The 13,099-nt window shown below is 49.8% G+C and overlaps 1 protein-coding gene across 7 annotated transcripts in view; it reads left to right on the top strand.

The window, feature by feature from the left end:
- Window positions 1–449: 449 nt before the first annotated feature.
- The window catches only part of OSBPL3 (oxysterol binding protein like 3), a 123,883-nt gene continuing 111,233 nt past the window's right edge, over window positions 450–13,099 (top strand). For 5 of the 7 annotated variants that reach the window (XM_051962703.1, XM_051962707.1, XM_051962704.1 and 2 more), the window contains exon 1: window positions 450–1,045. The gene's annotated coding sequence lies outside the window, so the exon portion shown is untranslated. Of the gene's footprint in view, window positions 1,046–2,542; window positions 2,679–13,099 lie in introns of those variants that run through there. The other 2 variants (XM_051962702.1, XM_051962701.1) reach the window with 2 other exon arrangements.

Genomic DNA, 13,099 nt, shown 5'->3' with positions numbered 1-13,099 from the left:
CACGGACTCTGCCAACAGCCCGAGATGCTGGGGAAGGAAGGAAAACTGTTGGCAAGAGCTGGAGAAGCCGAATCCCAGGATTGGTGCCGTTTGGAGCCAGTGATTTACCCCTTTAGACTTTTAGATTGTTACTTTTAAAAATACAACTCAGTGGAGAATGCTAATTTTAGAGCATTAATAAGCTTGTTGAGGAATAATGGGCTGTGCGTGAGGCGAAATCTTTTTTTTTTTTTTTTTGACCAATTTTTTTTAAAGGGCCAGAGACTCTCACCTGCTTTATCTGGGGGAATAAAAATGCCCAGGGACTCTTGGGGCTACTTTTGTTCTCCTTTGTGCGGGCGCAGTCCTGGGAAGGTATAATCTGATCCACTATTAGGAAATCGTTACCCACACGCACATACACACTCTTGCACGCGCGCCACACACACACACACACACACACACACACACACACACACATACACACTAAGCTATTCCCGTCAAGTAAATACTTCCCTTTAGGATAGAAGCCCTCCCTTTCCCCAACAGCCCGCGGTGGCGGAGTTCCCAGTGGGCACAGAGAGGGGGAGATTTGGTGACAATAGGAAGCGGGGGAGGGGAGAGGAGGAGCCGGAGCGAGCCAGAGTCAGCCAGAAAGAGGAGAGAGAGAGAGAGACAGAGAGAGACAGAATCCGGGCGAGAAAAGGGAGAGAGATGGACAGGGGACTGGGAGAGGGAAGAAGGAAGGAGAGAGCAAATGCAAAGTTTGCCATCCTTATGTAATGAAAAGAATCTTACGGTAATTGCGGAATCTCCAGGTGAGAAAAGGCGGAGTCCAAACCCCGGGAGAGTCAAGGGTGGGAGGGGAAGGGTTAAAATTAACCCTGGGGGAGGGGAAGAAGGAGGGCGGGGCGGGGAAAGATAGACTGGAGACGGGAGAGACGGACACACGGAGACGCGCAGAGATAGAGACAGGGAGACGCGGAGAAAGAGGGAGATGTAGCGCGAGAGGCAGGGAATGACAGCTCGGTCGCGTGCGCGCACGTTTCCCGCACTCTCTCAGAAGGTACGGTACAGGACGCCTCTCCCGGGGGGACGGGGGGCGGGGAGGGACACGGGCTCCAGCTCCCACTCCCCTAGGATTCGGAATCTCGGGATGCCGAGGCCCTCCCCCTGGCCCTAGTGAACTTGCCCACTTTACTCCGCACGCGCGGGCTCGTCTCACCTCCAGCCCTTCCGCACAGGGAAGGGTGGGGTGGAGGGACCCCTCTGCTCAAAACTAAACTCTCCCGGAAAATCGGGAGTGGGGAGAGGGAGAGGGAGACTGCTGGAAGGGAAGAGCCTTGCCCCCAATGGTGAAACGGCAGCTGCCTGGCCCCTCCCTCCTACCCCGGTTTGGGTTCGGGCGGGGGGAATCTTTCGGGGTTTGCAAACGCGCGCGCCCATGCCGAAGAGCCCTTTCATTTTTGGCTGCCTCGGGGCATATCTGGGTTTTCCTTCCTGCCCCATCATTCGCTTCCGAAGTGCCGGACAAACCATCCTATTGATCGCCCTCCCCCAACATCCCCCCGCCCCGCCCCCCGCGCGCGGACACACACACACACACACACACACACACACACACACACACACACACACACACACACACACACACACACACACACACACACACACACACACATTTTGTGGGCTCCAGCGCCGCTCGCATCCGAGCCCGTAGCCTCCACATCTGCATCATTTTCGCCCCATCTGCCGCTCCCTGTGCCCCACCTGCCCACCCCCTAGCTCGCCTTTTGCTTCCAATTTGATCCCAACTTTCCCGGTCCCCACAATCCCGAGCCCTCCCGCTAGTCCGCGCATCCCCGGTGCGAGGCACATTTGGCCCTGGGGCCATTCCGACGGTTCTCCTCGTCCCCCGCCTCTCCTCCCCCTCCCCCTCTGTCTCCCCCTCCACCTCTGTCTCTTTGGTAGCCATTCATTTCCCTAACAGAGCTAACTCTCCCCTCCCCCCCTTCAGTCTAGTTCGGTGAAAAGAGCTCGCACTCCGGAGTCACAGGCCCTGGGTTCAAATGTCACCTCGGAGGCTGCGGGGTGTTCGCTTCACCTCCGGGTTGGAGATCCCAATTTGTGCAATGAGGGGGGCTGGCCTTTGTGGCCTCGGGGCGGGGGGGGGGGGGTCCTACCGGCTCGGGATCTGGGCTTTTAGATCTGGGGGCCCCTCCTCCGCTTCTTCCACCTCTGCCCCTACCTGGCCCCAGGGAGAGGCCCGAGCTCCCCGTACTACGTCATGGAATCCGCTCGCTCCTCCTCCCCGGCCGAGAGGCGCCCCCTTATTGGTGGCAGAGCGCGTGCCCCGGCCCCACTGGGCGCTCGGGCCCCACCCCGCCCCGTGGGGCCCCGCCCCCGGATGGTCGGGCTCCGCCCTCCCCAGCCCGCCAGGCCAGGCAGAGCGGGCGAAGAAGTTGTGGCCACAGCCGGGGGCGCCGCCTGGGAGCTGCCGCCCGCGCCGGCCCCGCCGGCCCCGCTCTTCCCGCCCACCCCGGGAGCCAGAGGGGCGCCGCGCGTGGCTCGGGCCGGTTCCGGGCCAGTGGTCGCGGCCGCTCGCCCCGGCCCCACGTCCGGAGAAGCGGCGATGGCCCGCGGCGCGCGCCTCCTCAGCCGCCTCTCTGCCCGGCGCTCTTAGCCTCGGCGGCGTGCAGGTGAGCCGGAGCCCGCGCCGGTGCCGGGCGTGGAGGGGTGGGAGGGCTGGGACCGGAACCAGGGCCGCGCCGGGGCCGAGAGCGAGGCGCGCGCGGGCTCGGGGCTGGGGACGGCAGCCCTGGGCGCTCCTCCGGGCCGGACGTCTCCGAGTCTGCCTTCCCAGCCGGCCGCCCTCCTCCCCCGGGCTGAGCCCGCGGGGCGCCCCCGCCCGTGGGGCCGCAGCCGGTGGGGGCTGGAGGCAGCCCGCGCCGAGCCTGGGGAGGCCCCCGCTCCTCGCTGCCGGGCCCTGGGAGCCGCCTTGCCGGCAGTTCGCCCCTGGGCACCGATGCCCCGGCGGAGGGGTAGAGATGTGGGGGCCGGATCAGTCTGACCCCCCCATGCCAAGGACAGCTCGGGAGGCGAGGTGCCCAGCCTTGGCTACCTCCGGAGGGGCCGGGCCGGAGCTCCGCGCCCCCCTGGAGAGGGGAGGGTCCGCGGTGCACCCGCAGCCTGGGGAATTCAGGGCTGTGCCCAGGGAGGTGGCCGTATCCACTGGATGGGCGGGCCTGGCATGTGCCCACGAGGCGCCCCACCCTGCCCCAAAGAAAGGTGTGCCTCCTGCTGGGGATGACCCGGGCTAGGATTCTGGCTGCACGACCCACCATTTCCCTTAACTCACCCTGGGCTCCGACTTCCTGAGTGCCGGAAACGGAGACCTTTCTGGGGCGCGGTTGGGATGGCTCCTTCTGGGGCTTTCCCTTTGCTTCCCAGCGTTTGCAGCCCTGGCATCTTGAGAATCCCGAGCTTTGAGCTGCCAGTCTCTTTGTAGCCCCCACCTCCCTCCTTCCCTCTCCCCACCCAAAACCTGCGCCCCTCGCTCTCCGTCTGGCTTCCGTTAGAAGTACCTGATCAGGCTGACCATCTCCCCCCTTTCTTCCCCCCCCCCAATGCCTGATCAGGCTGACCATCTCCCCCCTTCTCTCCCCCCCCATGCCTGATCAGGCTGACCATCTCCCCCCTTCTCTCCCCCCCCAATGCCTGATCAGGCTGACCATCTCCCCCCCTCTCTCCCCCTCCCCCCCCCCCCATGCCTGATCAGGCTGACCATCTCCCCCCCTCTCTCCCCCTCCCCCCATGCCTGATCAGGCTGACCATCTTCCCCCCTTCTCTCCCCCCCCATGCCTGATCAGGCTGACTTTGGACCGGACCCTCTTCCTTAGGATTTGCTCTTACCCCCACCGAGGGACCCAGGTTGTCACCTTTACCTTGCGGAATCTGCTCATTGTTCTAATACTTCGCAGGTCTGATGGAACTTGAATCCCTTTGGTGGCTGATGTGGGTGGGGGGGAGATGCCTGCGTAAGACTTGACTCTCTGCCTTCCCCCTCCCCCAGCTTGTCTCCAATCTCCTCTCCTTTCATGCCAAACTCGGCCTCTATCCCGAGGCAGCTTCCCACCCTGTGACCCCCGTTAGAACCCACAGAGCCGGGAAGGGTTGGGATGTTTGATGCCAGGATTGGTTACTTCCTCATACTGTGGGTGGGACTCGGAGGCAAGGAGGCAGCCTGGCAGAGAGATGGATGGTGGAGGCTGCTCCCAGCCTCCTCACCTCAGAGATCGTCCTCCCCAGCCTCTAATCCCATTGCATACGTAAAAGCATTTTGTCTACAGTTGGGCCCTGAGGCAACCTAAAGTGTGACTGTATAATTAGATTAAAAGTAACAAAAGTGCAGGAATGGGGGGTCCTGGGGGTGCTGACTGGGCTTAAAGTCCCAGGACTGGGGAGGTCAGACTTCCGTTCTGCCACTAGGAGGCTTTGGAGGAGTCTCTAGTTTGTTGGCCCCTTTCCCTCATTTATAAACTGAGGGGGGTTGAACTAGATCAATCAGTCAATAAGCATTTTCCAAGTTCTCCATCTTTGCAGACATTGCTGAGGATGCGTAAAAAGGCCCAAGAGTCCTTTCCTTCTAGGTGCTTGCACCCTCATGGGGGACACCCCCAATACGAACCTTGCTCTACCTCAGAGAGTCCCCCAGTGGAAGCTTTCATCGACTCCTCAGTCCTCCATAACTGGTCTCTCCTCATTCTGTCACTAACTAGCCATATGACTTTGGACGAGTCGTTTCATTTGTCTTATTTGTCAGCTAAAAGGTTTGCATGCTGTGATCTCTAAATCTCCGCTATGGTTATGAAATTCCCATCCCTGCTAAGGACCAAAGGCCTATTCCGAAGGGAATGTTACCGTTCCCTTTATAACTAATTCATTTGGTGGATTATAAGAATGACATTGTTGGTTGATTCCCTTTGGCTTTCCATTCAGCCCAGGATGTCTGAACTGATGCTCTGAACCTGTGTTTTTATTGACATAGGAAGCCCCTTTCCTGAAGAGCAGAGCCATCTTTGTAATTTATCTTAAGAGTCCAGAGTATTGAGACGTTCACTTGTCTATGGCTCAGGGTGCGTCAGAATCGGGACCAGAATTCAGCTCATTCTCACTCCCCATAACCACCTTTATTGGTACCCCTCAAGTTCACTAATTTGGCTTTAATTATAGGCTCATGTAAAGACATGTTGTGACCAGAGTCCTTTTGTCTTCAAAATAGGGAAAGCTCAATTCAAACTTCTCCGATAGAGAACAAGACCCAGTAACCTCAGCGCCGAGTCGGCTTCCCACATTTTTTTTAATCTTTCCGTCGATTCTGTGATGTACAGAGGCTCGGTTCCACCGAGTCAAGCCTTCAGGAGGTTGCTTGAGCCCATGGGTAAAGGATTTTAGTTTTTAGGAGAAGCAAACCAGAATTTGCTTTCTAGTTCCTCAGAGATATATATTCTACTTTTATAAAATATAATGATTTTAAGTATCATTTAGTATTTTTCATCATTATAGGTTATAAAATATAATTTTTGTATTATAATTTATAAAATATAATAATTTTTAGAATGAGTATTATTTAGTGTTTTTATTATTATAGCTTATAAAATAGTTTTATTATTATTTATAAGATATAATAATTTTTAGTAGTATTATTATCATACTAGCAATAACAAATACAACCCTCAATTTCAACCAAGAAACTACTGGGACTTGGGACCTTGTGAAGTCAGTGATTGCCCTCAAAAGCCCAGATCTATAACAACCCATACAAATTAAAATGTGTTTCAGGTAGACGTTGCCATATCACATAATTATAATCTCCAAATATCCTAGAAGAAAAAGTTTTCAATGTAATCCATGTCCCACCACCTGTTTTTTTCTGCTGCTGGAATTGCCCATTAGATGTTTTCAAGATGTCTAAACTGACCAAGCTGACGTTCCCCAGTGCTCTTGATCACTTCCAAAATGAAGGTGAGGTAGTGGGCTTGTTAAAATAAAAGACTATTTCTGTCTGAAACAGTATCTGATATATATACACACTTGCCTAGCCTTTCAAGGTTCCAAAGAATCCTACCTATATTATCTTATTTGATCCACATAATAATCCCTTGAAAAAGGTGCTATGGTTAACCCATTTTATAGAAGAGCCAACTGAGCTTCGGGTTCCAGTTGTTCAGGATCATACAAAATCTCTCCCATGGAGAATTGGAACTCTGATCTTTCTCACTCCAAGTCCAGAGCTCTGTCTACTTGGTCCCCTGACTGCCTCTCCATCATCGATGCAGCACTTGCAAAGCGGTAGGTTCTAACAAGAGTAGAACCTCTTCCCATTTTACCGATGAATAAAGAGACTTAGAGAGTTTGAACTGACATGTGCAGAATCAGTCCACCTACTGAGTGTCAGGGATGAAATTTGAATCCAAGCTTTCCTGACCCCATGTTGGGAAGAGTCTTTAGCCCTCTTAGTACCTACTGACTCCTCCTTAACCAAGATATTGTTTACTAACAGTCGTGTTACTTTTGCATATCTAATGACTGTCATTCACTGTTATAATAGTTCCTGTTGGTTGAGGACCTTATCAATCTTTGAGACAAATAATGCTTACTCATGGTATGGATCTAGATAGACTATTTTCTGAAACATTAAAAAACAGACCAAAAAAAAGTTTTTTTGCTAGAATTGTGATTATCGCTATTGATTCAGGGTCACATTGAGGTGTATCTAAATGGCATTTTTCATGAGTTTTTATAGTAAGGAAATATTCAGAGCCTGGTTTCTAACCTCACCCTCATCCTCTCTGCCCTTAGCCAAGCTTAGCGAGGCCTTTAGTCAGTAATTGGAACCAGCTCAGTGGTTCCTTCCAAAGTTCCAACTCCTCTTTCATAGTCCTTGAGACTCCGTCAATCTACAAGCACTTACCTGGAGGTAAATAGACTCTGGAGAGACAAGGACAAACCAGATCTTATCCTCAAGGACTTCATTCTATAGAAAGTTCCCTACACTCGACCATAAGGCATGAAGGAAGGACTGTGGTGGAGAATGGTATGTCCGAGGCCCTTCATAAGGACAAGGGAGGAAACCCCCAGATTTCCCCAGCTTACTTCCCGAAGGAGAATCCCAAATTCTCACCCTTTAGGGCTGCTAAACAGATAGTGGTTTATCAGGATATATTTGCACGCAGATCTCTGTTATCTTCAGTAAACAAAACATCAGACAGATGTGGTATGGATCATTAACATCTTAGGATACCTTCTCTGAAGCCTTGTACTGAACTAAGTCACAGATAGTGAAGATGACCTATGAGGTCCCTTCCAGCCCCTAAGATTCCACCCTTTCCTTGCTTGTAGAAATTAATAGATGGTTTTAGGTTCTTCTCCTGATGGCCCGATTTAGCAATCGGTGAGAGGGAGAAGGTGGAAAAGTAAGGTCACAGGTATTAAGCAGATACTTGAACCGATGCCAGAAGGCGATTAGGGGAGAGAACTAGAGCTACACTGGGTCGTGGTAAGGTGTGACCCATAAGAGGATGCCTGTGGCCTCTGGGTAAACACATAACTGTATGGGCCCTTTCCCTTGCCCTCTCTCCCTAATCCTCAGAGGCAGAACCAGAGTTCTACAGCCAAGAAAGGGCTGGTTACAAGACGCTGAGATGGAAAGTCTGTTGTTCAGTCAACGTGTTATTTATACTGATGTAGAAGAACAGCAACGGGGTTCTAAGGTGTCAAACCCGGGGACAGGCAATACTCCTGACTGTGGCCGTGGAACCAGATTAAAATAAAATCGGGAAATAACTGAGGGAAAACACAATGGCACATCAGGGATGTTAATTCTTGATTTTCTAAATCAATGTGCAGTCACAGGGCTCCATGTGTATCGTTTCAGCTCGAGTTTGATAGATGGAGAACCCTCCCGAGATATCTCCAAACCATTTCTGCTTTGTTTGCAATGCACTGTGGGCCCCTCCAGAAGTCTTGTTCTCCCACAGAACGTACCCTGAATGTCTCCCTCACCTTTCCCCATTTCTTGCTGTCCCTTTTCCTTAGTTCTACAGCAACCAAGCTGTCTTAGGTTGAGGGCTCCACCTAGTGGCTGGCTACCCTGTTAAAGACAATGTCTTTTCATCCTCATCCTTCTGCAATATGATACTCTCTCCTTTTCCTCTGGTTTCCCCCCAGGCTTGTACGTGTTAGTTTTACCTCAGTTAGTTTTTCTGTGCCATTCATCCCTCTGTTCTCTTCCCTTTTCTGTTCAATTATTACAGAAAGATCCCAAATGTCTCCGAGTACTCCTTAAGCCTTCTTTAAGGTCTCCAGAAATCTTTATTTACTATCACCCTTCAATTAAGGCCTCTAGTCTTCTGCTTTTGTATCTTGTCTTCTTTCCTAGCATTTACGGAGTTTTTTGCAAAGTGCTTTATATGTTATTTCATTGGGCCTCATGCTAATCCCATACAAGGTGTTAATATTTCCCCTCATTTTACAATGGAGAAATTTGAAGCTCAGAAGTAAGATGACTTGGCCAGGGTCCCACAGCTACTATGATTAGAGGCCAGATTTAAACGGTTTTCTTGACTCCAGGTTCAGTCCTATTTCCTTTGCACTATCTCGATGCCTTCATCTTGGATTATGAATCACAGGAGAGTAGAGTCTTTGTGATCTAGATTTGGGGTGTTTCTTAATGCCCAGCAAGTGGGCGCTTAATAAGTCATTATTTGTTGTCTCAATGAGTGAAACCTATTTCTTCCTATGCATCAATATTGGTTTTATATATTTATACACACATATATAAATTATATATAATTTCTAAAAATGAGTTTCTTGATTTTCTTGTTTTCTGCTTTAATGCTTAGCTCAACAGTGCAGCTTTGCTTTACCTGAGCCCAGCATTTTAACCTCACTATTAGTTGAGTAGCTCTTTTTGGACTGGCTTAAAAACCTAATCTCTGTACGTAAAATTGGGAAATATTAGGGAAATGGATTCTGGGCTGCAAATGGCTGTTACCGAGGAACTTTTAGAATGTTCTGGTGTATGACTATATGTTCTCCTCCCCAGAATTTCTTGAGTAGCCTTAATTTCCTCCTATTTCCTTTCACAATGCGCCATTGTGTTTTCCCTCAGTATTTCCCGATTATATTTTAATCTGGTTCCACAGCCACAGTCAGGAGTGTTGCCTGTTCCTGGGTTTGACACCTTAGAACCCCGTTGCTGTTCTTCTACATCAGTATAAATAACATGTTGACTGAACAACAGACTTTTCATCTCAGGGGCTTATAATGAACCCTTTTTTTGCTGTAGAACTTTGCTTCTGCCCCTGAGGATTAGGAATAGGAGAGTGGAGCACACTCAAGGGCGAGGAAGAGGAAGGATCCACTTTGTAGGCGGGGTGTACAAAGCTTTCTTGGCCCATGAGACCCCACATTTAGTGCTAGAAGTCTGGTCACATTTAAGCCGAGAGCAGTAATTTGCTCTGTTTCTTCAAATAATGAAAGAGCTGTCACAGGAGGAGAAATAAGATTTTCTGTTTGACCCCAGAGAGGGCAGAATGGAAAGCAAAGGGCAGGGGCAGCTAGGTGACGCAGTAGATAGAGCACTAGCCTTGAAGTCAGGAAGACCTGAGTTCAAATCTGGTCTCAGACACTTCTTGGCTGTGTGACCCTGGGCAAATTACTTAACCCCAATTGCCTCAGGAAAAAAAAAAAGAAAAAGAAGAAAGAAAGAAAGAAAAAAAGAAGAAAGAGGGAGGGAGGCACTGGGGTGAGAGGTGAGAGGTAATTCAAAAATCTTAAAGTAGCTGTGATAAAGAGAATGGTTGTTATAGACAGCTAGGTGGCACAATGAATAGAGACTGAGGCTTGGAGTTGGGAAAACCTAAGTTCAGAATCTGATATTACTGGCTTTGTGACCTTGGACAGGGCACTTTACCTCTCAACCTTAGTTACCTCATCTGTAAAATACCTAACAATCATATCTAAATTAAAGGATTATTCTAAGGACCAAATGAGGGAACATACTTAAATTACTTTGCCAGCCTTAAAGTAGTGCTACTTAAATGCCTAATTATTAGTTATAATAATAAAATAAAAATAAAATGCCATTAATACAATAACAATTATTATAGCCATCCGGAAGTACGGTCAGCCTCCTTCGGAGGTAGTGAGTTCCCCCTCACCTGAGGTTTTCAAGCAAAGGATGGATGTCCTCTTGTTGGGGATGTAGAAGTTGTCTGGCTAATCTTGGTGGGACTCCATGGCCTCTGAGATTATCCTTCTGAATATGGGACTTGGAGTTTTGAACTTCTCAGCTGTGTGACCATGAAAAAATCACATAATTTCTCTCATTTTTTTTCTCATTTCAAAAATAAACATCATAATAACCTATATAATCGAGAGTTGGTTTGACAAAGGGCTTTGTAAACCTTAGGCACAATATGTGTCAGTCTGCCAAGAAACATTTATTAAGCACCTACTGTGTGCCAGGCACCATGTTAAGTACTACACATGCAAAGAAAGGCAAAAGTAGCTCCTGTCCTCAAGGAGTTCTAGTCTAGTGAGGGAGTCAATGCAAACCACTATAAAATAGATATTTACGGGGTAAATGGAAATAATCAAGAGATGGGAAGGAATAACATTAAAGGGAATTGGGAAGGAAAGGGTGTGTGTGTGTGTGTGTGTTGGCCTTTCTGGAGATTAAGATTTCCTAACGAGGAATTAGCAATGAGACTGGAGCAAAAGATGTCCAAAAAAAGATGATGAGAGAAAGAAGTAACCAGTGGACGCCCTTTTTTGTGTTTGCTGTCAGCATCCACGTGATGTCATGGAGCATGGAGGAAGACCCCCCCCCCCAACAAATTTGATAGACCCTTCCCTCTCCCAGAGTTCCCATGGGGAAGGCAGGCACTAGAGCAGAACTGGTTAGGCCGGTGTGGATGGGCTGCGATCACAAGTTCATATGAGTGTAAGAAACTGCAGATAAAGAGACTGGGGGAGGGCTTCCTGTGCTTCCAAGCACTTTGTTCTTTGGTGGGGTACGGTGAGGGAGGAGATTTACAACATGTCCACAGATAAGAAAAGAAAATAATTTGCAGATGGGAGGAAAAGATGAAGAAAAGGCTTTGTAGGTGGTGGTGGGGGGAACGGGGACACCCAAGTTGTGTTTTTGAGGAAGCCAGAGGTTCCAGGAGGTAGAGATGAGGAGGACACGCAGTCAAGCTTATTTTTATTTAGAAAACCACCTTAACCTGTGGGCTGCTCGTGGCTTTTTCCTCCCAGGGAAATCAAAACCATTCTTGGATCAATGTGAGTAGAAGGAGAGGTACTGGAAGGGGGAATGCCGAGGCCATCGCACAGATAATTGTTTTGTTTGGAAGATCTCTTCTGTGTCTGGAGAAAAATCTGCAAAGGTCGGCCCCCTCAGCTAAGCCTGTGGCACGGTGAAATTGCCTTCTGTGGCTGGGGTTCCCGGGAGCCTTTATCTGTGTGTGTGTGTGTGTGTGTGTGTGTGTGTGTGTGTGTGTGAGAGAGACACTGAGATACACAGAGAGAGACAGACAGACAGACAGACTGAGATACACAGAGAGAGATAGAGGGAAAGACAATGAGGGAGATAGAGACACAGAGACACACACAGAGAAAAGAGACAGGGAGTGAGAGCGTGAGTCAGCCTAACATGCCTGCCTCTTCAAGCCCTCCTGAAAGGAGGCAGGAAATAAATCTTAAATAATGACGACATGCAAATTTAGAGTCCAGATTCAGATTACTGCCTTGTCAGGCTCGCCCAGGCCAGGATGGTTTGCTTGTGTAGGAGTGCCAGTTTGTAGTTTTGCTCTTGGTCATAGAACCCGAATCAGGATAGGGGAGAAAGGGTCGGGTACTGGGACGGTGACCTGAGAGGGTGCTTTCATTTCTGAAAAGGGTCAGAAACTCACGACTGGAGTGACTTTGGGAAACAGTTTTAATTGAGACATAAGAGAATAAAGTGTAATCTTCATCCTCCCAAGAAGGATGGCAGGAAGGTTGTTTGGCTGTGACTGTGGGTCTAGGTCTGGCCCATCATTATTTAATATTTATTTCCTGCCTCCTTTCAAAAGGGCTTAGAGAGGGAGGCATGTTAGCCTGACTTCCTTTCTCTGTTTCTCTGTCTCTCTGTCTCTTTCTTTCTCTGTCTCTGTCTCTCTTTGTCTAGTGTTTTTATTTGATTCCTTCCTAGAGAAAATAGGGAGAGGCAACTAGAGAGTGTGGTGTGATGGATAATTAACTCAACTTTCTGAATGCAGAGCTTTCATCAGCATTGTCTTGTTTGATACTTCCAGCAAGGCTGGCTCACTAGTCCCGGCCAGTACCTCCACTCTGTAAACTAAGGAAAGCCTATAAGTATTATTATTTATAGTCTATAAGCATTTATTCAGAATTTATTAGATGTCGGAGAGGCGGGAGTGGAGCCAGGAGGGAGATGAAGTCTGCTTGAGCATTTCCTTAAAATGGAGGAAGTGACCAGTCAGAAGAAGGAGCCACAGGGCTGGCGGGTGAGAAGGCTGCCAGGGAGGAGGCATCTTGTGGGGTGAAAATGGAGGAGGAAGGAGGCGCAGTTTTCTGGGCTGCTTTCCACCTCATCACCGAGTGCCTCCCTCCTCTGCCTCCCCGCCATTCCCATGCTAGAAGGAGCAGTAATTGGGGCATGAAGCTGAATGGAGAAGGATGTTGGGGAGCTGGAAAGAATCTGAGTCATCACCTGGGCTAGCGGGGTCCTGCACTTAGAGCCTGCGGGAACTTGGAGGCCGTCATACCCACGCCCCTCATTTTACCAAGGAGGAAACGGGAGGCAAAGGCCTGAGGTCACACCTGGAACCAGAGGCTCCGTGTTCTCTGGTGTAGGGTCCTGAGAGGCCATCCGATCCAGCCCCATCACTTACAGACTTGGGGAGAGTGGTGGAGGACAAAGAGAACCGGGCTGGAAATCTGGGAAACCTCAGCCCAATCCAGCCGTGGGCACCGGATTTGGGAGGGGAGCTGCAGGGCGCTAAGCCTGGCAAAGCCAACAGATTCCCACTGTGCTTCTAAAGTCATTTTT

This window comes from Antechinus flavipes, chromosome 5, assembly GCF_016432865.1.
Source record: "Antechinus flavipes isolate AdamAnt ecotype Samford, QLD, Australia chromosome 5, AdamAnt_v2, whole genome shotgun sequence".
Classification (NCBI taxonomy): Eukaryota; Metazoa; Chordata; class Mammalia; order Dasyuromorphia; family Dasyuridae; genus Antechinus; species Antechinus flavipes.
Note: the sequence above shows the minus strand (reverse complement) of the source record. Positions and strands in the feature narration are given on the sequence as shown.